General features: G+C 39.2%; 1 protein-coding gene and 1 long non-coding RNA gene across 2 annotated transcripts in view; one reads left to right on the top strand and one right to left on the bottom strand.

Moving 5' to 3' along the window:
* The first annotated feature begins 8,689 nt into the window (after positions 1–8,689).
* Positions 8,690–24,132, top strand: part of SLC16A7 (solute carrier family 16 member 7) — an 84,158-nt gene continuing 68,715 nt past the window's right edge. Inside the window, exon 1 of the mRNA XM_068998159.1 lies at positions 8,690–8,883. The gene's annotated coding sequence lies outside the window, so the exon portion shown is untranslated. The remainder of the gene's footprint in view (positions 8,884–24,132) is intronic.
* Positions 12,936–20,550, bottom strand: LOC138104633 (uncharacterized). The gene is made up of 2 exons (XR_011148178.1): positions 20,403–20,550; positions 12,936–13,669 (listed from the first exon to the last, which is right to left on the bottom strand). It is a non-coding gene; the product is annotated as an uncharacterized lncRNA (long non-coding RNA).

Here is a 24,132-nt window from a genome sequence, read left to right on the forward strand (position 1 = left end):
GTCCTACACAGAATTACGGGGAGGGCTGCAAACAGCTATGGGTTCTCTGCATAGGTCTTTTTGTCTTGCATTTCTTTTCCTCCTTTTTGAGCTATTTAATGGACTGTTTTTCATTTGCCAGATCTTTGTGTCACAGTCTGCAACTATTCTGTAAAGCATTAATATCCTTTATAAAGAGAATGGGAAAAATAATCTTTTCAGCCAGCAGAGATAACACAGTTTACACATTACATCTGAAAAACGCAGTTTTTATAGAGAAACAGGGCTTTCATAAATAGTTTTTGTTTGTTCAAAAACAATTAAAGTTCACAAGACACAGCAGAGTATCCTAACTACCCCACATGAAGAGTGGGTTAGTTTGGATACTAAAAACAGTATAATTAGGATAACAGCTTCTAATTTCCAGCCAATGAAGGTAATCCAGGATTACCTTTGCATAAACTGTAATGCACCTATGAAGACACAGCCTCAATTTAATGGCCTCACATTTACAAAAAAATAAAATTATGGGGTATATGATATATTTGAAGGCAAAGATTGTTTATGATGTACCTAGTATAAACAATTTTTTAGAACTAAATCATCTTAAAAGCTAATATTTTTAAAATACTTTGGCTGTGATAATTTCTATTTGAAAAGTTGCACAAGAAACTTCAAGGGCTTTGTTTTCAACTAGCTGTTCTAGTTCTTTTTTGGGTATGTGAGGTTCTTATATAGCTTGTTAGTTCTATATTAGAGCAGCTAATATCTAAGTCCTCCTCCTTTTGGCCTCATCTTCATCTATTCAGGCATGCTGGCTGGCTGCCACTGCTCTGCAGCTGTTGAGGCTCTGTCTCTGTAGCTGGGGCAGTAGCCACACTGTGTAACCTTAGTTTGACCACAACTTGGATTGTGTCCTTTGCTATTGCTTTCTGATCGTATTTTATGGTTGGATTCCAACCTGCTCGGTTGTATATTAGCTGGAGATCTTCAGATTAACCCAATGCTCTAAAAAACCCTGTGGTGGTGGTGCTATGAGAAGCAAAAGTCTCTAGGATAAGGGACGAATGACTTTCCACAGTAGACAGAATCACTACAAAGGAAACGAAAAACTGTTTATAGCAAAGTATTTTATTCACATGGAACTGTAAGCAAAGTAAGTAAGTAAGTAAGACATTTGGACACAAAATTCAGAATAACCTTCTGCATCAATAAATGCAATGTTAGATTATTTCAGGTTACCAACTCAAACAATCCTGTTAGTATTTTAAATGCATTGAATAAGCCTGAGAGGTCCAAGAACTGTCATTACTTTGATACAGATTTTCAGAATAAAGGCACATGAAGATATCCAAGATTGCTTTACCTGGCCAATAGCTTCAAGTAGTGTTGTATGATGTCCATGAGCGACAGCAAATGACAAGCAAAGATCCAACAATTTTACGGAATCCTGATTCGTCTTTGGGAGAAACTCAAGAAAGTTCTTTTCACTATTTTTGTCAGGAACTTAGTGATAACAGTATAGTATTTCTCCAGTTTCTGGGAATTTCATCCTGTGGAGAGCTGCAAGAGAGAAACTGACAGTACATTTCACACAGTGCCATAATTTTTCTCTGTGTTCATATGGAGCTTAGAGAGCAACTCAGCTCCCTCTGAAACATATGCAAAGCAGTTCATCAGCAGACAAGGCACCGAGAAGGGTCCACATATTGACTCTGTTGTCTAGAGCAAGAGGTTACACACATAGTTTATGCCTGAGCCCTTCCATATAGATTTCTAAGATGTCTCAATCCCCATGTAAGTCTCACCCTAGAACACAATAAGTTTCTACAGAATTCAAGTTATTTGACAAGAAGTAGATATTTGAATACCACTTCAGTATCAGACTTGTGTCTCCAAAGACATTACTGATGATGAGACAATGACTGACAATAAAAGGGAAACTTTAAAAAAGAAATTATTATTACTAATTTTGTGGAATAAACAAAACAGAATAGTGTGATCCTGGGGCACCAGCAGAAGCTCCATCAGGCCTAATTGTTAAAGTATAAGAAAGTCACCAGAAAGTAAGAGGACATGCGAACACCTGCAAACACATTGCCATGCTACATAATTTTGGGGGAAAATTTTTGGGGTTTGGATTAGCAGTCTGAGACCTTCCCCAAATAGAAAGTTGACTTCTCCTTCCTCAGACTTCACTTTAGAACCACACACATAAAACACAAAAGATAATGAAAGATGTCTCCCTTCATGCAGTTAGTGAACTTGACCACAAAGAGTGTCTAAGTACTTCCCCTGTTCAGACCTCTTGTAGTAGTACCTAAATCGCAGAGAGTTATATCGCATGAGCCTGAGCTGAACTATTTATTCTCCACTTTTCCTGTTGAATCTGGATCACAGCACAGAAAAAGACTGAAATACTCAAAGGATTCATAAGGGAGAGAAAAAAGTAAAACAGATTTGTGTCTATCCTAATTGTAAGGATGTTTCCCTGGGAGTGATGCTTTCTCACTTCTGGCTGGGTATATTATTCTAAGTATTATTTGCACTGTTTACAACAGCATGTTGTCAACATCTTTTTAGATTGCAATTATTGATATACAGGATTCTTATAGAATATTTAGGCAGACTCTGGAATTTTATCTAAAAAGCAATCTTTTTGGCTACTTCATTTCATCTTCTTTTAAAAGCAAATAAAAATACATAAGTCAGAAAGAAAATTCTCCTGCTACCTAAGAAATTTTGTAATCTAATGAAGTTAGGCATATCTTATAACGCAATGGTAATTTACAATTGTACAATTGTATCTAAACCGAGAAAGTGATATAAAAAATGGATCTAGACTCACCTGAATTCTATCACTAGGACTATAATGGAAAGATGAATCAGGCTTCAAAATAGCAAATGGTAATTTAAAACTTTTGGTGCATTTCTAAGATTTAAAACTTTGCCTCTTTTTGTTCTGGCAGTCATAGAATGAGATATCAAAGGAAAGACATACTCAAGCAGAATTTACAGAGGCACACAACTAATTAATGTCCAGTATCATAGTAAAACAAATATTAAAACAATACATAAAAAATAAAAACAGCAGTTACTTTTTAAGATTTACAGAGACTGTTCATATGACTCACATTATTTCTGCAACCAGCAACACGAACACATGCAAACTTTCTTAATGGATTTTGTGAATGTAATATGTTGCTTGCCTAGTTAGTACTATAACTGTAGCAATTAATACTCTCAAAAATATTTGATGTGTTTTTCTTTATGTTCTTTCAGTGTAAATGCAGAGAATTTTTAGACTGAATTCTTGCAGACAGATTTTTAAAAGCATCTTTCAAAGTAAATTGAGCAGCAAAGTATTTATTGTTTTTTGTTTTGTTGGGTTTTTTTCTGTTTTTTTTTTCTGTTTTGTTCAGCTTCACAAGAATTAATATTACACTAGCATCAGTTATTCCTGTGGTCCAACTGAGTGGTTTAACAAAGTAGACAGATGTCAGTGGATCAATTCAAGCACTTCTCTGGTGGAAAGATGCCACTTCCTTTTTTGAAAAAGGCCAGAAACTTCTTTTCTGTGCCCACTCTCACAAAAATATCTCATGCTATCTCCCTACAACCAGTATAGATCTACAAGAGATCAGAACCCAGCAAGAAGAGTTACCAAACGGTATCAGTTTCCTTGCATGTTCATGCAAGATTTCACACTTTCTGTAGTCAGAAATTTGAGAATCATGAGAGTGACTTGAACAGGAAGATGATTTTAGGACTCTTTTAAAATGAAGCTACTAAGATCAACACATTCTTTTACATATAGACATTGGCCTTTTCCCTCCCTTCTCTGTGCTCATGGTAGAGAAACCAGAATAGTTCCATTATTTTAATACAAAAATAAATTACACAAAAAAGAACTCACTCACCCCACTGACAACCGTGGTCAATGCGGCAGGAATACTACTGGTTACATGGCAGTATAAACAAAGTAGCATGGAAGGTAAAAAGGGAATGTTACTAGTTTTCTATTTTGGCAACTGTAATTTAACAAAGGGCCATGTTGCTCCTGGGATATTGGTCACCTGTCTTTCAGCAGTACAATCCTTCTTCACTCTGTTGCAATAATGATTTGTATAACTGAATGTGCCAAACTGCATTTCCAACAACAACTTGAATATTACTTCAGAGCTGACAGGCATGAATCACCACTGTATTTTAAGTGATATTAGCACTGATCTGGGAGTTGAGTTCATCAGTGACCTACCTGAGTTGTTACCCCTTTCTAGAAGAGAGGCTTATTATCTCTCTTAGGTTTCCAGATGGCTTTGCAATTACCTATTTATCTTGTACAGTTCTACTGACTAACTGCTTCAGCTGATAACTGCCAGCTGCCTCAAATTCTCTGTGATGCCTGATAGAGATCTTTCACAGTTGAGTCTGTTCCTGGAGTTACAACGTGCTGTGTTCTGTGTCACCGTGAGCTGTAAAAGAAAAGAATTTGATTTGGCCTAGAATAGACATTGTTGATGGTTACAGAAAAAAACTAACCTCTGGAAAGACATGATTTGTCTATATATTATCATAGAATTCTACATTCTAATCATATTTATACAAATTTTGTCACAAAACTTGAAGTACATGTATCTCTTTCACTAACAGGAGTAGGATTAAATTTTATGCTAGTGACAGAGCTATTTGTGTGTATGAATGAGGGTGGAATGAGAGGCTAACAATTATTAGCTGTTGATATAAAGCTTACTGAAGGTAGCCTAGATGATTTGCCAACATAGTATTCATTATATTATCCTGTGTATCACTTGGAGATGAGAAGAATGTGCACCACACCAGCCTGCTTATGGACATGAGAGAAGTTTGAGTTGTGTATTTAGGGAAAACCGAAATCAGCCGAGGAAAAATAGAACATAATCAGAATGTAATCCAATGTAGGCCAGAACGACACATGGTCATAAACATGCACCCTTTAGATTCAGACTCTGTGACAAGAAGACACAACCTGTGATGTAGCAGAAAAGATCTAAGCTTAGAAGAGGACCTGGATTCTGGATTCAGCTAAAACTGTGTGACAAGTGGCATGTGGGAAAAAGGGACTGTTCCAGTAGGGGACTTACCCAAACAGTTACTGTAGAGACTTACAGAAAATACCATCAGGTGTTCAACATTTGTAGCATTTTCTTTTTCTTTAGTAAAAAATAATACTTAAAAATCTTTTATGTTAATATCACTAAAAAATGTCAATCTGTTACAAACAAAACAGAATAGTGTTTAACATGCAACCTCACAAAAATCTATCTATCAACTGGACACAAAACTGACAACCAGACAGGTCACTCTTCTCAGACATATATGGTAGATAAGTTGATTTAATTTCTTTTTAACAATTAGTTCACGGAAAAATACAGAATGCCTCACTCCCATACACAGACACAAGGACGTGCACACAGAGCTCTGAACCTTTAGTAGCTTCTTAAAACTCACTCAGAAATTATTAATTGCTATCACTCAAACGTTTTTAATTCTTACCCTTAGAGGTAGGTATGGACATTTTTACTTTGAGTAATGGGCTTCCTATAGCAAAGGTGCACCAAGACTGGAAAGATGCAGAATGACAACAGGGTTTTTTTCAATCTGCAACTGAGAACCAAGTTATTTCAGTGCCTTCACTCTACAGACACTCACAGAGGAGTGTATTCACTTAAAAACATGATATCACTGCAATAAAAGTCAGAATAAAAAATTAATTCATATATCAACTTCTAGTCTGAGGGCTCATGGCAATTTTTGTGTCTTTAAGCAGGTCACAGGCACTTAACAGCCTGTGTATGAACTTGTGCAGTCTGCAGGCCAGAATCCCACACTGTTACAACTGCAGCTAGTTTATGATCTGCCTCTGCCTTGGACTAGAAAACACCCATGCAATGAAGCACACAGCAACAGTAAGTCAATTAAGATCACCTTTCCTACAGAGGGTGCTCTGAAAAGAGGTATTGAAAGAAGCTGCATGAGGTACATAGGTATATACAGAAGATGTATATGCCTGTAATGGCTAACATAGGATAATATAATATGCTATTTCTATATGGATGTTACTATATGCAGTATAATATAAATGCAAATTTATTTATAAGCACAGAGTACATCAACTTGTACTGTATGTAGCACTATGTTACATACAGCTTGCAGCATGTACTATGTAGTACAACAAATACTGTGTAAGTGATATACCTTATCACATATATAGCTGTGTACAATTTATTTTGTCTAACATATAGGATACATTTATAAATCAAAAATATATATTTGTATCTATATAAATACATATTTATTTTAGTTAGGGCATATCAGTGGAGGAAACAGAACTATGCAAAGAAAAAGGTATCATTTCTATCTTCATGTATTCAATTTTCAGTTTCCTTAGAAAATGACTTTTCTAACACTATATAAAACAGCATGTAAACTGTACTATTTCACTGTAAAGAGCAACATAGACATGCTTTGCATTCTACAGGAACTGAGGTCCTATATGGCCCACAATTTTCTTCAAGGCATGAAAAGTGTTTGAATAGTGAAGAGAGCTTTAGACTACAGTAATGCCAAGTGTACAACTTTGATTTCAGCACTAGCAGCTTTTTAAACAAAATACTTTACATTGGATTTCATCCTAATTTCAACATTTTTAACCCTGTCATTGTGGGCCTGCCTGGAAGAGTTTGACCACGGGCATCAGTACCCAAGCTTTCTTTGCTTGCATGCCCAAGAGTCATGGCTTAGTGTCTGTTCTTCCCTCCAATAGCCTTAGAGGGCCCCTCGTGGATCCTTTTTTCTTCCAAAGCCTGTAGTGCAATCTGCTGCCAGGACAGACACTGTGATTGTGAGGATGCCGGGCACAGGCTCCTTTGACAAACTTGCACAAGATATTGCTGCCTAAATTAATGCAACTGTGACTTCCACTAGCCGCCCTGGCAGTCACCATGTTTGCTCCTAAAAATGCCCTTGGACTCAAGATACATGGCTCAAGTACTACTTAGCTTATGCAATGTCACAAAAATGACTCCACACTGTTGAGTTTGTTTCAGGAAGAACAGTGTTTGCTGTCTCTACCAGTGAACTACTTACTGTTCCTTATGAGTACAGTGATAGAATCTGCCCAGAGACTGTAGAGACCTGGCTGCTTTGCAAACACGTGACAAAGTATTCCCTCCTGAATCTGGAAAACTTGCCCTGGAAATGGATGATACATAACATCCTAAAGAATGAAGGAATGCTAAAATGTTACATTACTGATATTGCCCGGTCTGTGTCTTCTGATTTTATGGTTACAGTTTAAAACACAGAAAAGTTCCTAATACTTCTCACATAAAAGCAAATCAATTCATAATAAAAGGAAACAAAGAAAGCTGGTTTCTATTAATTTGTGCTTCAGAGAGCAATCCTCCATGGATGGATTCTTCAATGTAATAGGTATTGCCATTCATGCTGCTGGTTTTTTGAGGGCTGATATGCTCCTTTCCAGATTATTTTTCAAAACTTTTTGTTCATTGTGGCTGATGTTAGCTAAGGGATTCATATGTTATTAACGGAAAATAAACAGACAAAAATAAACTGCAAGTCTTTCCTTCCTTTACTAGCAGGTCAGCACACTAGAACACTCCCAGCTACTACCCAAGTTCTCCTCCTGTCCATACACAGGCAGTGTCAGTTCCTAACATGCCTGTAAATATCCTGTTCATAAGGCTCTAACAAGGTGCTTGCAATCAAATTTTTTAAAATTTTTGATATTAACATTTCCTTTTGTACGTCTTGCAACACAATGTCAACAACTAGAATTAATCCAGTCTCCTCCCAGTACTTAAGTATTGCACATAATGTGAAACCTTTACACAAGAATAGGCATGATGGTAAAGGCTTTAATTATGTAATTATATGATTATGTTTATCTCTTTCCCTACAGGATTTTAGCCCTAAGGACAGGATTTCTGGATAATTTAGCGGTCACTTTCATAAATATGTTCACATATGTTCTCATAACTTTTTTCCTTAAGGAGACAGAAAGGCAGCAAATGCTGAGGTGACTAACCAAATTTTCATCAGCAACTCATTGCTGACTGGCCAAATTTTAGTTACGGATTCAGAAGACGAAGGTCCTGCGTTGAGCACAAAACGAATTCTGTTAATTCACTTTTATTTTTCCCCTAACACGAGGAAACTGATACATCGTTTTCTAACCTTTCGGTGGACAGGGAGTGCGAACTGCCTTTAGTGTGAAATACTTGGCACCCTCAGTCCTGAAGAGGAGGCGATCCCGGTGGAACGCGGGGATGGACACGTTTTGCGCTGCCAGAAGGGAGGTGAAGCGCGCTCCCCGCGGCCATCAGGGCTCCCGGTGCCCTCCTGTCCCCCGGCCGCAACTCCGCGCAAGGGGGCTCCGGGTGCGGCGGGGCGGGAAGGTGGGCGGGGAGCCGCGGGCGGGGAGCGCTCACGCCTGGCCCCAGGGGCCTCGGGGGCCCGGCACTGCCCGCCCCAGCCCTGTACGGCGCGGTCCATCCCGTCCTGTCACACCTCCCGCGCTGGCGCTGGCTCCATCCCCTTCTCCCCGGGCCGGGCGCCGCGCCCCCGCCAGCCCCGCGGAGCCGGGTTGGGCAGCCCGGGAGGCGTCTCCGCCGCAGCCCCCGCCCCCCCGCGCCGGTGCTGAAGCGCTTCGGCCGCTCCCCGGCAGCACCCCCGGGACAGCAGCACCCGGGCCTCCCACCCTGCCGCCTGGCCCGGGCTCTCCCGCCGCTGCCGAGGACACCTCATGGAAAATAAATAAATTAATTCCCCCACTCACTCCCGCGGCCGGGAGAGGAGCCGGCGGCGGCCGCGGCATTAGATCCAGTCCGAGCTAGAGACCAGGTAATGTAACCTACCCGCCAGGAGGGAGGAGGAGGACGAGCAGCGAGACCGCTGAGGTTGTCCCCACCGGGGAGGGCTCCGGGGGACGGAGAAGTGGCTGCCGCAGCCGGGGCGCGCCGGCGTGGCCGGGCGGGCTGCGTGCGAGCGGCTGCCCCCGCGCTGTGCGCGCCTCACTATCAGTCACACACACACACGAGCCGCCGCCCACGCAGGGATGGATGGATGGGTGGATGGATGGATGGATGGATGGATGGATGGATGGATGGACGGATGGATGGATGGACTGATGGATGGACGGATGGACGGACGGACGAATGGACAGACGCCGCGTGGGACGCAGCTGTCGTCCCCCGGCACCAAAGCAGCCACCGCAGGGAGACTCCGCACGCCGCTCCGTGCCCCGCTGCCACGCGGGCGGGCGGCTGGCTCTGACAGCGGGGCAGGGAGGGAGGCGGGCGGCGGGGCCGGGCTGAGGCCGCAGCTCTGGGGGGAGCGAGGCGCGATCCCGCCCCCGCGCCGCTGCGCGCATCCCCGCGGGGCGGCCAGCCTGCCACCGCGCCCTGAGGCAGCGCCCACTCGGAGCGGAGCCGCGGGCCGGGGCCCCCGCCCTGCGGAGCTCCTCCGGGAAACGTGGGCGGAGAGCGGCGGAGCGCAAACCGTGCCGCCGCGCTTGCCGTCATCAGACACGGGCCTGCAAGAAACTCTGCGGTCGAGGTGACCTTGGGGAAGGTGGATCTGGATGGAGCCACCATTGCTCCATGCCAGCTGCAGTTCCCTGCTCTGGGCTGCTCCGAGTACCACAATTCCTGCATTATTATCTCGAAACACTGCTGGAATGAGTTAATGGTTGTGTACAGAGGTCCTGGTGTAAGTAATACCAGAGCCAGGAAAATAGTCCTCCATCATTCTCTTTACTTGACCTCTGCTAGTACACAGTCCTTGAAGGGAATGGTCTGAAGAGTCTCCCTGGCAAGCAGCAATCGTCCAGGGTTCATCATTGTTGAAGTGGCCCCTAAAAGGCAGTAAGTCTTAGGAGGGACCAAGAAGTTGGCCCTGTTCACATGTCAGAGACCAAAGTGTCCCCTGGTACTCCTGGGAAAGCACATTACCTTTCAGTCCTGCAGGGTCACAGAACTGGCACAAGTTCTCCACTGCTTTTCCAGTGAGGTCGGTAGGAAAACAAAATAAAACAGAAAAACATTTGCCAATACCTGGATTTTCCAGTGCCAGCCTGAGCTTTCGGTAAAGGAGTCTTACTGAAATTGTTGTTGAAAGCTGTTTTGGGAAAAAGAGAGAAGCTAAAGAAAGCTGATGCCTCATGAAGGTGTCCATTCTTGTTTTGTTGATCTCCATAATAATCGCTCGTGTTTCCATAGTGGCACCCATCTGTGGCTCTCATGTTACTGTTCAAATAGTAATGAAATAGGTGCTTGCAGCTTCCACTGCAGGAATGAGGCCATAAACTTAATCACACACCAATTGAGCCAACAACTTGAGAGCCTTAGCTCTGTCTAGATGAATCATGACAGAAAAGTTAGTCATTGACACAGAGGGATGTAGACTTATATTTAAAAAGAGAAAACAGACCAATAATTCAATAAAAGTGATATATACTTTTATGTACAATTATTAAATATGGGAATAATACATAAGTGATTACTTTCTTATTTTTAAATCAGCTCTCTCCTCTCTTCTTGCATTATTGTCTGCTAACTTTGAGTATTGTACTCAAGCCTGAGTGCTGAACTTCTCCATGATGGAATAAATTTAGAGAAGAGATTATACTCCAGATGTTTCTATTATTTGTGCAATTCATTACAGAACTGTAAGTCCATGTATGTGGAAGGGCCCAGCTATCTTAGTTTGCAGCATAGTGTTTACAGTGTAAGTGGCTTCAAAGCCAAAACAGCTTTTGAATAGGCAGAGGGGTGGCTGGAGGTTATGGGTTTTATTTTATTGCAGCTTTAAATAATTTTGGTTAATAAAGACAACCTAATTTTATCTATATGATGGAGATGTAGAATAGCCTAAATACAAACTGTGGTCTTCATGGAAGGTCTTCATGGATGGTGGAAAACCAAATTCACACATTTTATAGATAGGAAAACTCTTTGGATTGTGTAGTGATACACTGATCTGAACAGGTATGTTACATGTAAAGGGGGAGACTTTGAAATATTACAAAAGGAAATATCGAAAAGCCCCCAGAGTGTAGTTAAATACTACAGTATTTAACTAAGCTATTTTACTACTAAGCTACAGTAAGGAGTGAAGGAATTCCTTTTCAGCAATTTTCATTGTAAATAAATGCATTGTTAATAGTATATTTAAAAGTTTCTTTCCAAGTCTTTAACATAATTCTATCTGTCATTTCTCTGTAGTATACATTTAAGCTCAATCAGTTCTTGCTATGACAGAATTCTCATTCTACAATCCAAGTTTTATCAGTGCAGGAGATCTTTGGGCAGCCTAAATTTATGGTCAGGCAAGTTAAATGAGAGAAAAGAACATTTCTTGAATCATTAGCTGGTGTTTTAAAAAGAATTTTTCTTTCATTACTCTTCTTTCTTGGATGTGGTTCACTACATCATACTTCTATTTCTTTATATATTTTTTTTTTCTGGCATACATTGCTTTTCTTTTTTCTTCATTTTAGAAAAAAGTCCTCTCTGGCATCCTTTGATTCTTAAGTAAATTATCTTTTCCTCTTTTTGCAATGAGCAGGTGGTCTTATTTCCAGTAAATATGGTTACCATTGGACCCATTTTATTTCAAGGAAAGAGGCTATGCCTCATTTTATATTATTTCCCATTGCAGAATCACATGAGGCTTTTGAAGAGTTACCTTTTTCTTGAGGAGAAGTTTGCTTTAGCAAAGATGGTGTCTGAATATAATTCTCAATTAATTGTATCCCTTAACATCATCGCCAAAATTAAAGCTGTCAGTTTTCTTGTGTGAGAATCAAGAAGGAGGTTCTTGGTCCATGCTAATAATCTGTGTTGTTAAATTAATTTTATGTTTCAAAGTTGGTATAATTGCACAAATGTAATTATCTTTTGAGTTTTATTAAAATGGTTAGGTCATAGCTATAAATCATTGATAGAGAATGTTACCAGTTTCTGTGTCTGTGTAATATATATATGGCATAATGTTTGCACAGCACCAAGGAGGAGGTTAGATAGGAAAACATGATGTCATTGACCAACTGTTTTATGTGTCAAATGAGTACGAGAAACTGGCCGAGTCCCACATATGCATCTCAGTCCAGACCCGCATTCCTTGACTTGCATGTATTTGTGATTTGTTGGGCCAACTTTCCTGATTTTATTGTGAATCTTGGAATATTTGAAGAAAAGTTTGCAGCATTCAAACAAAAGTAATTTGGCTACAGGAGTAAGGAGACAATATTCCATGACTTAAGGAGTAGAAGATGTTGGACAAACTGACTGCAGAGCTCTATTTGGCTTTACAATCTATCCAATATTTTTTATATTTCTTGGTCTTAAGGTCAAGCAATCAAAATATTGCTAAACTCTTATTGAAGAGCAAAGGGCTATCTAACTAGGTCACAGTGGCTGACAAACTAGAAAGATTTTTAATTCATAATATTTGTTTTGGGGAGGTGGGGAGAGGTGGTGGTGAGGGGGCAGAGTGATCATCCCCAGCTCCTTTCATAGATCTTAGTTTTGGTTTATGTATTGTCTTTAAGTGGTTATTTTATTTGTACCTTTTCAAGGTCAAGCTTCCAGTTCCATGCTAATATTTTTTTATTTTTGGGCCACAGTGCTTTTCTGTCTTATGACACTTATAGTAATATGTCATCTGAGGTTTACATAAAGAGAATTTGCTAATAAAAATGAATAAGCATTTCCAAGAGAATAGGAACATGACTAGGCCACTTTAAAAGCTTCCCAAAAGTGAAGGAGGAAAATAATGGGAAAGAATTGAGCCTTACCACAATATACTCTTCTCCTTTGTAGTTGTAATACTTAAGATCTTAAGAAATGGAATTAATGTTAATTCATAAAAGCAGGAAGCACTAGAGAACAAACTTAAGCCAGTTTATTTTTATTTAGTGCTGATACATTTTCTTTCAACTTGGTGTCATGATTATTGAATGTTAACTATTGAATGTATTTCAGTTCCACCCAACAAGAAAGCAGTGCTTTGAATAATAGTGTAAATCATATAAAATTGGCTAAGAACTTTAGACTGTAGGAAACTTGTACTTTTAAGTCACCTGTCAACAAACCACAGGATGCCCAAACATTGGAGGAGTTGGAATATTTGAGAATAGGTGGATTTGACATTATTTTCATATGGTTACTATGAAAGATAAAGAAAGCATCAAACTCCACAAAAACCAGTCAAAGTATACAACTCTGCAGAGTAGAGTTGCCCAAACATGCAAGATTGTTTAAACAGTGTTTGTTCTCTTTCAGTGTGAATGTTTGTATCCTCCAAAAGAACACTTCCCAGTTTTTTTGATAGCAAGCTTGGTAGTTATTTCACTTTTATCTTTCTTTAAGGTTTTCCAGTGGAAGATTCAGGTGTAGGTGATGATCAAGGTTCAGAAAGCATGTTGCACAGAAGGCAGCTCAGAACAACTGTATTTCATAGCTTTTCTTACTTATATATTTTAAAAGTTCTGGTCCTTTAGAGCAGCTGATCTTCCCACACCTGCAAGCAGACCTACTGCAGCTTCAGGCATGACCATTGTGTAGTGCCCTTCCATCATGTGGCCTCAGGATTAGCAAGCTGTTGGCAAAACTCCCAAGTTTGGCACCTAGGGATAGCACATAAAACAAAGAGTTGTAATGGTGTTCAAAATGTGTTTGGCATCAAAGAACTTTAGCATTTGCTGTCACTGCAGTGGTGGTAATGAAAAAAGCTTTTGTATTTTTTGACCTCTGAGTCGTATATATAAAGAAAATAGGTAGAGAAGAATATGCCATAATAGTCTGTATTTACAAAGCATGAAGTATGCTTTGTATTTGTGAAGTGCAATGAGGTACATTGCCTCTTCCATATGTTCTACAGTTTTCCTAATAAAAATTAGTAAAATCAGTCACAAAACAGCAGTGCATCATCCCAAAAGATAGATTTTTTTTTCCTTAGAAATAGGTTAATTAAGGCTTTAACATTCATGCTTGCCACCCAGCACTTAGAATCTCTTGGAGTGTATGGTACAAGCAAAAAAGAGACAGAAAGAGATGAAATCTCAGTTTGTCTCTTGTGTGAGTTTCGATCTCAGAGTGTCATCAGAACTGTACTTTTCAGTGCTTGTGTTATGAAATCAAGAAATACTGAGAACAAGTATGTATTTTAAAGTACTAAAATCTTGTGAAGAAAGAAGCGAAAAAGAACTCCCCATTTTTGTGCTGACAAAAATGGAGAAAGCATATATGCAAAATGCGTATTTGATTTTTTTAAAATATAGCTAGTTCCTACTGCAACGTATTTGATTAGTATTTCAGACAGAGCAATGTACTCACTTCCAGCATATGCTTTTGTAATTAATTGTATTAGAGTGGTTTTTCAAACATTAAAATTAGATGCTGTGAAGTATTCATTCCAAATCACTGGGATAACAATATAAATATTTGGCAGTGAAGATGAGGATTTTTGAAGTGATACAAGACTATGTTCAATCTACCAGCTTTAACAATTTGGCTTCTGAGAGACATACCTGCTTTTCTCTGCTAACCTTATTGAGAGATGGAAATTAGAACCTAAAAATATGGGATGTTTCAACTGTTACCTGTGCTACTGAATTAAAATGCCATAGGAGTTGTCATTACTAGAATGAGCTCCTATAGTTTGCATTCTTAATATGGCCCTCAGGATAGGTTCACAGAAGAAACCAAGAAAAGAACAACATAATGATACAAATAAACTCCCCTTGGTAATGTAGCTGTCCGATTTCTCAACAATTGAAATTTTATGTGCTAAATTCCTTGACATTCAGCCTTTGCTGAGTATACTTTCCACTGAACAGATCCTTTCTAGAATTTAATTGCTTTTGCATGCTCTGCTAGAGATGGATTTGGGTCTGAATCTGGATAGTGGACCCTGTGCTCTCAGCAGTGCCGCCTGCTGATGTTAGAAATGAAAATTGTTGAGATATACTGCAAACTAGAACTGAAGACTGGTTTCAAAAACAGAAGAAAGTGTGCCTAGGACAGACTCAAGCAGGCTGAGCAAGGGGGTTGCATGTGGGAACAGGTGGAGAGAACCAAATAGACTATAGAAGGAAATCGCTGCTGGAAGCTGAAGGCGGCAATGGGCCTATCATCCTATTACCAGCCCCCTTTTAGGATGTGCGTCTTTATAATAATTTGTACATAGTGCCAAACTAAAAGATTCCTTTCTGCCCTGAGGAATTTGTAAAATCTCTACTCATTTTATCACATAGGGATCCTAACTCCTTATCTTCCATTAGGCAGCCTCTTTCCTTTCTTCCCACCAACATTACAAAAGGCAAATCAGGGGACTCAATAGCCCATGATTAGAAACCACAACAACATATTTTAGCAAGGAATGAAAAAAGCTTTTTTATTTTTTGACCTCTGAGTCATATATATAAAGAAAATAGGTAGAAAAGAATACGCCATAATAGCCTGTATTTACAAAGCATGAAGTATGCTTTATATTTGTGAAGAATAAAAAAAAGAGAACCTGTTTTCTTGTTCTTGTGCAGATATAATAATGTTGGCTAGAGGTAAGGTTTTTTCTCATGTTTTTCTTATGTAGTTATTCAAAAAGAGATGTTTTGTTGTAGTTATGCTGGAAATAGGGGTGAATTATTTCAATTTAGTTTATTTCCTCATTCATACGTAACAACACTAGAACATTTTGAATGCCATGCATGGCCTGTGGTCTGTTTCAGTTTTAGCTCTATGAAATAATGGAAGTGGTTTATAAGCTAATGAATGTAAGTGCCAAGCTCACATGAGGTAGAGAAATCTAGAGGAAGGGGATTTTTAAGTGACACCTAAAAGCACTATGGTGTTTTCTCTCAGTCAATTAATACGTCCCCTGTTGCTCGATTGGCATTTCCTCTCTTTCTGTGACTCCAGGTCCACACTTGAGCTCCCTTCCTGTGGTGTAGTTCTACTGGGTTATTAGGGATTACTCATGGTTTACACCCAGCAATGGAGAGTCTTTGACTGCTTCTTAAGACTCCATTACTTAGTCTTTTGGATTGCATTCTTTGACTTTCCTGATTAGTTAAATGGAAATTATTTCTTCTAATGGTATAATAATTATCAAAATGATGTCTCTGTTTCCAAATAAATGCTTTAATGTGTCTATCTTCTTTGCCACTCCTGTCTTTATTTTGGTGAGAACTTTGTCCTTCTCCCCATTTATTAGAACAAAAAACCTCAAGATACAGTAGCGAGTTAGTATTCTGCTCTGCTCATCCTACTGGCATAATGGGTTTTCCACACTAAAATTGGAAACTGTCAGAGGCAGTTGTCACTTGTAGGGCAGCTTTTATATGGCACAGATGATGCTCCTCCATAGCAACAAGTACTGATGATTTACCATGCTAATTTTTATATTTAGAGTCACAAATGTTTACATTCTTTATCCTTCTGGCTTTTAATTCTGCCTTTAAAGTGTCGTTATTAGGGTACAGAAAAAATGTAGCCTTGGAAGAATGACACATGTAGAAGGTGAAAACAGAGTAGATGGAAGAACACATTAACCTGAGGAAATATTGTTTCGAGGAGTTTCATAGAGGCAGATATCTTCAACCTAGCAGAAGTAGAATGACACGTCCTATTTTCAGTCAAAGCAGGTTTTAGTTGTCTTCTGATTTTTTTTTTTTTTTTTTTTTTTTTGAGAAAGGAGTACAGAGAATATTGGCCTTTGCTTTTATGATTTCTTTATTCTAATTGTAGGCCATAGGAAGGTTTTTGTTGTTGATGAATAGTACCATAATAGGATACAAAAGCCTGTCCTTTCCACAATTGAAATAGATTCTTCTTCTGAATGTAGTAGCATAGACAGGTGTTAATGAAACAAGATGTTGTTGCTTAATTGGGTAATGAGCTTGCACTTCTGGATACACTTTAACATTGCTGAAATATTGTATACATAAAATGGTGACTTAAATTGTATTGTTCTCAATGCAAATGTATTTTAGCTATGAAGCCATGATTTTTTTTTCTTGTATGTATTTCCTGAAAAATTAGCAAAGCTATTGTAGCTGTTATATCCAAGCTTACTTTGGAATTATTAAATTGATAGCTTAATTGCACTGAGTAATAATGTTTTATTAAGTATGCAAGATATGTTCTTAACTTTAATGAGCTAGTTACAAATTTCTTCCTTATTGTTTTTTGTCTTTCTCCCCATTTGCCAGTTTTATCCCAGATGTATAAATGCAAGAATTTTTGTATGCAGGGCTATACTCTTGTGATACCTAAATTAGCTACCTAAATTATGACCTCTAATTTCTGTGTTACTGGATCCTGTAGGATCAACAAGTAGGTAACAAGTAGGTTGTTGTCTGTTAATAACTGGAGCTTAAATCCTACTTTTAAATCAATCCCCTCTACTAACAAACTGGTTGAAATGAGAAGTTATAACTGTATGCTGAACAGCCTATTTTATAAGTACTTTGAACAGCAGTTATAGCTGTTTTATATGCAGAGCATCTTGCATTCTTGGAAGCATTTACTTTTCAATATGGCAGCTGAATATACAAAAGTGAGCAGATAGTTTTCTAATAGTAATAATTGTATGTGTATATACAAATACACAAGATGATATGAAAATAGGAAAAAATATATAACATAGTGCTTACTAGGAGGTGAAGTGGGGAAATTAAGAGAGCCCTGGAAGAGTACAGATATATTTCTTTGATGTTGTGGGAAGTTCTAGCGTTGCAGTATGGTATTTATAACCTGTAGTGAGTAACCATAAATACCATATGCACATGTGTATGTATTTTCCACATGATCCTGCTGACCTCTTCAGAACAGTTCTATGACCAGGTGAGTGGACAGAGTAGTGGGTACTGATGGGTGATGTTGGCAGTACAGGAGTGTGAGGAGATGGAGAATTTGGGCCAGATATGAAAACAGCAGAATCAAATGCTTGGAGGAGGCATATCAGTGCCAATACTTGGACTTGGCATGTGAACTGTCAGAGTTGAATGGATGATTCTTTAGTCAGCAGTTAATAGTAAATTTATCCCCTCATTTTAGAATGAAGGACTCCATGTAATCAAGGAAGTTTTTACTCATCCAACCAAAGCAGAGCAGGTTCTGTTTTCCTGTGCCAAGTGGCTAAGGCTGTTTGCTTCTCAGCTGTTTGCATTGCTCCAAAGGGCAAAAGTTTGAACTGTTTGGTCAATCCCTGCTGCGTTCATTAACTTGGTGTGTTTGTTTCTGTTACCCCATTGAGAAGAGAATGGTTTGTGTTTGTGTTCCTAAAAGTTTGGACCTGATTTATTTAACCAAACCCCACTGAGCACAGAACCTTTTATATTTGGTTGAACTCATGCTCCCAGGTGCATTTTACTCTGCTTTTGTGACTTTGACAGAGGGAATCCCTGTTTGTTTCTTGGTTTGATAGAACTATTTATCTGGGCCCTGCTGAGGATAGAAATGGGCTGCCTACTTTCTGCTGCAAACAGGAACCATGAGAGACTCTTGTCCTAAAGAGAGAAAAGCATATCCAAGAGGTTTTATAATTATTTTTTTTTCTCCTTCAGAGAACAGATAATATCCAGAGGGTGTTGCAGTGATTCTTTAAGCAGGAGTAGGAAGGCTGGTGACAGCAGTGAGAAGACAGAAGGTCTTGAAGGTAGAGGAAGAAGGAAGGAAGGGTACATGATATAAACTATCAGGCTACTGATCTTTAATCCTTGGGCAGTCCAGCAATGCACTGCCCTGCTTTTGAGGAAAGCATGAGCTACCTAAAAAGCCCACTGTGCCTCAGAGTGGAGGCTGTCAAAGCACTGGCTTTAATTTCAATCCTAAAATGCAGCAGCATAGGTAGAATAGATGGAGCAGTTCTGCTGCGGACATTGGGCTGGCCTGTGAGAGGTGGTTTGTGTTACTGATAAGGTTACCATCTCTAAAATAACCTGCTGCTGTAGAGCTACAGTGAAACTGTACATTGATCTGCATCTTTCACCTGTGGCAGCTAAAAATGTTGTATTTTTCTCAAATAGACCTACTCAGGGTGGCTTGGAAGAAACTGATCAGTCCAGAGGCAAAACCAGTGAGCTGCAAGGGAAAGGTGCTGTTGTTGCAGTGTTCAGGCCTGCTGGGAGTTGCATAAAATGTATCTGACTTCCAAGGACCCTCAGCTGGCAGGATTCCTGTGCATTTCTACCCGTAAAAAGAAACCTGCTTTAGCCTTGTAGCTGCTACAGTCAAGAGCTGATCCTGCAGGGGTGAAAACTTCTGCCAGCATAGCTGCCCTTCGAGGCAAAGTAGAAATACATTAAATACTACACCCTTTAATCAGTTTGGGTTGTGTCTCCTTCTTGTCTTCAAACAAAATGACTTCATCAATTGCTGAATATTTTTATCACTATGCTTGTCTGTTTAAGTAGTACATACCCAAGGACAACTGTCATTTTTGCTCTGTAGCATACGCCTATACTTACTGCTTACTTGTTTTAAATGCCTGTTTAATCATGGTCCAAACCCAGATGAAAATCTGAGTGTACCTCCAACAAATATAACACATATTTAGCAACTTATATATCTGTACATAAATCATAAACTTTCAAGCTGGATAACATCTTGCATTTTCTTACAGGTGAGAAACAAGTATTTTTTGCCTAACAACATAATTGTGCAATGACAAAGATTGATAAGTTAAAAGTAAGAGGCACAAGCTTTCACAAGACATATACCATTAAAATTAAGATGCTAGTAAAGGCAGTAGGACTATTGCATTCAAGCTCTTTATCCTCTTTTTGCAATGTCCTCATATCACCCTCTCACCTCTGAAAAAACCCTTTAGTTTTTAATATTCAGTCTCGTACACACTCAGTTCCACTGAATTAGGCTCACATACATTATCTAATCTGACTAGAAAAAGATTTTATACCCAAAAAAATACACTGGCCCACAAGTGATTTATAAAACACAAAGAAATGGATTTCATATAAGCATCTAAAGTGATCTGAACAAAAGGGAAAAGTTACCATCATGTATTAATGACTTGAACATATTTGGTCTTCATGAACTACTGCAGTGTTTTAAAAAAGTAAGAATGTTAGTGGCCGAGTTTATACTTCTTTATTTAAGGCAGAAAGTGATATTCAAATAATCACAGCTAAACTCTGCCCTGATAGATTAGCCTTAAAAGTTACTTCTAAGGTATTGCATTCTTTTATTTTGTGCATATTATCTATGCATTCATACAGATACATTTAAAGACAAGATAGTGAGGACAACTGAAGGGAAATCAAGAAACCAGGGGAAACCTAAAATATCAGTTTTGTGATGAAGAAGCTGTAAGCCATTTGTGGAGTAGTTTTTCCTTACCTTGGACTTTGTATGCTGGCATAGAGCTGTTAGAGCAAGGAGGGGTGAGACAGCCAGGTGAAGCTGGGGGATTAGGGAGGAAGAGTGGAGGGAGGGCAGTGGACCATCTGTGGAGCAGACTGAAGCAATGTCTGCCACTGGAGAGGGCTGACAGACTGGAGAAGGCTGGCAGAATAAGGAGCTGGTGGGGGAGTGTGTTTTCATTACCATACCATTGAAATGAGTGTTTATGTACTGGTTGGTGAGGCGGAAACCACTGATATTTCTCTTTAACCTCTGTGTTCATAAATTTTGGACTGGTGATTTTTAACCCATCAGTGTGTGTGGCTCATTCTAAAGGGTGGTGTACAAGAGGTGAGAGTTACTGCCATTTTGGAGACTGATGAGAAAATCTGTGTTTCACATTGCCCAGCTACAGCAGGTCTTGTCCTGCTGTTCTCTATTCATGGTTCCTGATTGTATTCTCCATTCACTCCTTAATATCCCTTGAGTCTACCCACTGAAAAAGAATGCTTACACAGAAAGAGACCAGAAGCAACCCAAAGGCTGGGATGTTGGGCAATGTGACTTATGACATAGCTTTCAGATTTGTACTTCCTTCGTACCTAACACATTCAAACTGTGTACTGTATGGCATATCTTATTACTCAAGCTCTTGTGGATCTGCAGTTATCTGCAGTTATCTAAGCCCACAAAACTTCAAGCTGCATGATAATACTTTTCAAATAATTCACAGAGAGTAGTTTTGAAATTAACATAGCCTTTTTTTCTTTTTCTTTTTTTTTTTTTTTTTTTTGTGGGGGGGTGGTTTTGCTGTTGTTGTTTTTTTGTTTTGGTGTTGGTTTTTTTTGGGTTTTTTTATGTTTTTTTTTTGTTCTGCAGATGGATCTGCTATGGACTTCTTGTGTTTATTCAAAAAGACTTGGCAGTATCTTGGGCAAAGTTACTGGTTTTTTTGTTAAGTTTTGAGCAGTCCTTGATCCATATTCAGTATCTACATCGTCAGAGACAGCCCTAACTATTTTGTTGCCTGAATGAAATATTTTCTGCTGCCTCTATTCCACATTTGGAAGAAATTGTGTTTAATACCAGGTACTTTTATAGAATTGTAGAATGCCACATATTCAGATATTATGAAATACAATCTCACAAAATTACATAAAAATATGAGACAAAGTATTTATGCATTATAAAAATGGATGTCTTGTTAGAAATTTAATCAATGCAGTCACAAATTGGCTCTAAAAATGCTGCCTCTCCAATTCTACAGCTCAGGGCAAGTACCCAGCCTTTACATAAGGTAAGCTGTCCTCTATGTTTTTCTATAAGGCACTGAACATCGTTTCAAGTTTTAGTGGAATGGTTTATTCAGTGACTTAGTTGAGTAAATTGTCAATTAAGATTGCACATTTAAAATTCTTCACTTTTTTGTTTAACATAGCAGTGATTTTCTTTCTTATGCTTTTTTGCATAAGACTTGACTTGAATATTTACTTTCAAAAAGGTAGTTGTCTGTGGTATGCAAAGCACAAGATAGTTTATCTGCACCTTCCATAAATTTTCTTCTATGAACCCATGATAACCACAAAAATGTTTGTGATGCAACAGTTCTGAGTTTCACATTTTGCAAACACAGAGACAAAATATAGGTATTGCAGCACATGCTTTTCAGAGACAATACTCAGCTAAACTGGACATAGTTTTCTCAACAGTACAGAAAAGATTGCAGAATTTCAGATTTCGACATCATGTTGTTAAGCTGTGGATCTGTTTCAAAGAAGACAAAAAGAGCATTTTTAGAATCTAGAGCATACGTTTTTCACTTTCTTATTTTGTAAGAGCTAAACAAGCCAACAGGATAACCCTTGTCCTACCTTCCCCAAACACTTAAGATTCAAGAGCATTGAACTGGAAAAAAGGACTGGGTCACTATTTTCAGTCCACTGCAGTACCAAGAAACTGTATTACAGCTATATATATATGGCTGGGTTCATCCAAACACAGAGTTCAGTAGCATATGCATCTATAATTGAACAGCTTTTCCAGATGTACCATATTTCTTTAATTACTGGAGAGATATAGGCACTGGTAGCCCACATATCATTACGTTATAGCTCAGATGTCTAAAACAAGTTGGGGAGAGATGTCTCAGAACTTTGTTTCTGCCCATTGATTATAAGTGAAACCTTAATCACATGCAGATGTCAGCACTCTCAATGTCAAAATATGGTTGTGATGGATTGCTCCCTTACTTGAGAAAAAGTCAAACTGTGTGTAAGTCAAAGAATACCTGCAGATCTGTATTAAAAGCTTAAATCTTCTCTAAAGTGTGTAAATCTAGAGTATATACTAGTAGGAGAGAAGAAGATTATCACCCAATACCTGAGGTCTTGCAGGGAGTGATACCAAAAAAAAAAAGTAAAAATTCACACCAAAAGAAAATAGTCTGTGATGAAACCTCCATTATTAGAACAAACTGCTATATAGCTTTAGGTATTATTGCCTCTGCTAACATAGGGCATTCTCTCAAGAAGACTTGGACTGAGATAGAAGAAAAAATTATGCTGCAATATTAATGGTAGCACTCGACTGTATGCAGCAAAGATTTTTCCTTTTCAAGTGTCTATTGATAAAAAGACATAGTGAAACAGATGTTAGTGTATAGGAAACCTGAGCTGAAGTTCAGATCAGCAGCCAGACTAAATGGTTATGATGAGTTTACTTCAATTTTAACAGTTTAATCTTATGATCCCAAAAGAAATTCTCAGTCTCCTCCTGGTGTCTGGCTTTCCTCCAGGGAGGAATAGTTACATCTAATAGGTGCCTATGTGTGAGGGGGCAGCAAGGTGCAATAAATGAGCCAGATCTAGGCACCCTGTCTCAGAGGAGCTCTTGAGTAGCTGGATTTGTATTTTATGTAAAACTCCACTGCCATTACTATTCACAAAATACACTGCCAGATACAGTCTCATATGGTGAGTTGAGCAATAGCCCTCTTGGTATCGATATGTTTTTAAAGACAGTGGTCCAAGACTGTATTAACTTTTGTTTTTGTCAAGTTCAAGCTGATGGTAGACTGCAGGCCAGCTGCCTGCCATTGGCATGCCTGTGCCAATTAGCTCTGTCACTTAGAAGTACACTTTAGTGTTAGTTCTGACCTTCTACCTCATGCTCAGTTCCCTGAATTTAGAAGCTCAGACACAGGATAGGCACAGATTTTAGTTTTCATTGCTCTCTGAAGTCAGTGGGCAAAAGGCAGCTGTGATCCCCCACCGTGATGCTGGGCTGTGCTTGCTCATTTGGACTTTGTGGTCATCATCCCTAGAGACATTGCAGTGGTACCTGCTGTTAATCCATCTTTCTCTGGCTATTTCTCACGGATACAGAAATCTTGGGGCCAGTGGTGATTTTCTCTTCCCCGGTCTGGGGTGGGATGGGGATCCTGTGGAAGGAAGGGCCTGGCACCGAAGGGCACAGTGGGGGAGACCAGCTTTGCTGACACAAGTGAGAAGCTGTACCTGGGACTAAACACGAGTTGTCAAAATGTAACAGAAGGTGTCCAGCAACAACAATACCTCCCTTCCTACTTCTCTCCAATAATAGGAAATGTGGTATTGTTGTCACTGCAGGGTGTTTGTCAGAGTTCAGCAACCCATGTTTATTTCCTTTGTTGTCCTCTTGTGTGCTTGTGTCAGCAAACACATTCCCTTCCTGCTATTGTCCTCAGTGC

The sequence above is a fragment of the Aphelocoma coerulescens genome, chromosome 1A (assembly GCF_041296385.1).
Source record: "Aphelocoma coerulescens isolate FSJ_1873_10779 chromosome 1A, UR_Acoe_1.0, whole genome shotgun sequence".
Classification (NCBI taxonomy): Eukaryota; Metazoa; Chordata; class Aves; order Passeriformes; family Corvidae; genus Aphelocoma; species Aphelocoma coerulescens.